This window comes from Triticum aestivum, chromosome 1B, assembly GCF_018294505.1.
Source record: "Triticum aestivum cultivar Chinese Spring chromosome 1B, IWGSC CS RefSeq v2.1, whole genome shotgun sequence".
In the NCBI taxonomy this organism is placed as follows: domain Eukaryota; kingdom Viridiplantae; phylum Streptophyta; class Magnoliopsida; order Poales; family Poaceae; genus Triticum; species Triticum aestivum.
Window position 1 is genome coordinate 397,869,032 of NC_057795.1, and position 3,098 is coordinate 397,872,129.

Below are 3,098 nucleotides of genomic sequence, written 5' to 3' on the forward strand. Positions count from 1 at the left end.
CCCCAACACGCCACCAGATCCACCAAGCCGACCACAGATCCCCCGCACCTTCCTCCCTTCAAACCCCTACCTGGTGTCTCCATCCTCCTAGATCGTCGGCGACATCCAGGGCGCTTAGCCACCTTTCAGCAACCATGGTGACCAAATCCAGCGACTTAGTCCTCCTCCTTCATGCACCGGGCCGAGGTGGAAAAGGAGGCTGGCGAGCTCGAGCCACCGCCCCGCGGTAAGATTCGTGGCGGCCGATCTGGAGGAGTTTGCTCGGCGTGACGACCATGTTCCCCTCCCCCACCCTTTTGACTTCCTTCGTTCTTTCTTCCCGATGACCGGGCTCCCCCTGCGTGAGTGGATCCGAGACTGGTAGGTGGCCAAATCTGGCAGGCGGCATCGTCAGCGAGGCACTCGACGGCAGGCCCCTGCTCTGGAGAACCACCACTTCCAGGTGAGCGAAACGAGCGTGCGCATAGTTCATCATGGGCTGCTATGTCCGACGGCTCCACCGTGCAGTCCACGCGCGGCCCCTTGTCCGCCTGCCCACCTCGCAGGGGCGGCCGCCGGTCGTTGCACCTTTGCACGGAGGCGGCCAAAGGAGGCAAAGGTGGGGGGAGCACCGACGAGCTCTCATTTTCTAGCCCCCGACGAGCTACCCCTCCTCCTGTTGCAGACAAACCGTCCCGACCTTGCAGTGCACCGGCGCATGCGATGCGGCTTGCGTTTTTTGTTTGCTTCTGCAAATTCAGTCCACTGTTCTTTTGCTCTTGAGGTTCATTTTACTTTTTTTGCAGAAAAGATAGCCGATGCAGTCCGCCGGCCTACTCCCACATGCCCGCCTGAAGTGCACTACTGCTGGGCGCCCGTGGATCAGCGGCGGTTGTCGTGCAATTGGCATCAACGATAGGCATAGCAACCATTCCAGAATTTTGGTTGTTGTTGATGTAATGCAACGCGCCTCTTCGTGCAGTTCGGCTCTATTTTCTTGGGATGTAATTATTTTCCTCTTATTTTGTGCATACCTGTGCAGTTTAGATTGTTCTAAAAAAACGGGCACACACCCATGTTTCGTGTTGATGCAATTCATATCTTCATGGCCACGCCCAGACCATTCCTCACACAGGTGCTTCGGTAACTTCAGTGTGTGCTGGTGTGGAGGTTGTCCACTCAGGCTACACGAGGAGCAGGTCCAGTGTGCAGTACGGCTGGCGCTACAGTACGCTATAATTTACTCTTAGGTTCATTTGATTATTTTTGCAGCAAAAAATGATTTTGTGTAGTTGGCTCTTCTCCCATCTGCACTGCATTATGTCTTGAATTGAAGAAGACAAAAAAATATAGTTCACTCCATTTGTGTAGCAGCTCATTACCCCTGTGAATGAAGTGTAAATTGTTTCATGTGTCTCAAAATTCAGTCGACTACATCAACACATGCGGTGCGTTTGGTCCTCGGATGTGGTTTACTTTTGAGAGTGTTGCTGTTCACTTGCACCTAACATGAAAAGTGTGCAAAATTTAGCGAAACAACAAAGATGGTAATGCAGTTGACTTTGATACATGATGTGGTTCACTTGCCCTACTCTCCGCGGTCCACTCTCGTTCAGAAAAAAAGTATAAAAAAGACAACAAAAACTCGTATGAGAAAAATTACGTCCGACAAAAGAAATTATGCAGCTCGCTTGCCCGTCCGATGCAGTGCGGTTCTCATTCTGAAGCAGTGCGATCGGCCTATGATGTTGTTCATCCCGTAAGTGCAAAAAAAATTGTTACGAAAGCGAAAAAAGTAATGTGGTTCACTTCTTGATAGTGTTGTGGTTCATTTACACCCGATGTGAAGTGCATTCTACTTTCTCGTTCTTGAAAAAATTACGTTTGAATAAAATAAACCATGCACTTCTCTAACACGTCTGATGCAGTGCGGCTTTTCGTCCAATGCAGTGCGGTTTTCAGTCAGATGAAGTACCCACGTCGATTTGGGTGTCGCGAAAAATAGTATCCGCATTTCGGTAAATTTAATACTGCTCTTAAACCGTAACGAATTAGAGAGAGTGTTCTACATGAAAAAGTTGTGTCTCGTCGATACCTTTCCAATGGCATATCATTCGAATCATTTCGACAAACTGGTTTGTAAACATTCCGCAAAAAACGGCCGCTGCCACTCATCGTCCGCCACACGATTTTCAAAATTAACTTAAAACTGTAAGAAACCTCAAAAACATTTCAACATATGAAAGTTGTGCCTCGTCCATAGCTTTTCAACGGTATATTACACACCTCGTTTCGACAAACGGTTAAAAAACTGGAGTGAAAAAAGTACCAAAAATTTGAATTTTTTTGAAAAACAGAATTCCGCGATTTAGTAAATTTGAAACTGCTCTTAAACCGTAACGAATTAGAGAAAATGATAGATGTGAAAAAGATGTGCCTCGATGATATCTTTCCAACGGTGTACCATTTGCTTCGTTCCGACGAGTGGTTTAGAAGAAATCGCGAAAAAATGCTCGCTGCCACTCGTAATGGGTCGCACCATTTTCAAAACTGCTCTTAAACCGTGTGGAATCTCGAAAAGTGTTCAACATGTCGAAGTTGTGTATAATCTGTAGCTTTTCAATGGTATATTACACGCCTCATTCTGAGAAACAGTTAAAAAACTAGAGCGAAAACAGTACCAAAAAAACAACGCGTGCAGTTTTTTCCAACGAGAAGTTTACTCGTGTGAGTACTGCAGCACACTTGGTTCAAAGAATGACGTGCATTTGCGTTGAGCGTGCAATGCAGAAGTGTTATCAGAATAGTTATTCTGCTAATATTAGTAGAATAGACCGACTGTATATATATATAGGGTGGGTCTATTCCAATAACACCCTTAAGAGTCTTATTCTGCACACCAAATCTCTTATTCTGCTAACACCGCCGAGCGACCCGCGGCTATAGACTAACCCGGTAAAAATGCCCGCCTTATCCTCTTGTTACCCACCCAAATCATCTCTCTCTCTCCCTCCCCCCACGGCCTCCCCTATGCCCGCCGCCGCACCACCACCTCCCCTGCTTCCCCTGCACCGGCGTTGCACCACCATCTCCCCTGCTTCCCCCACGCCGCCGCCGCA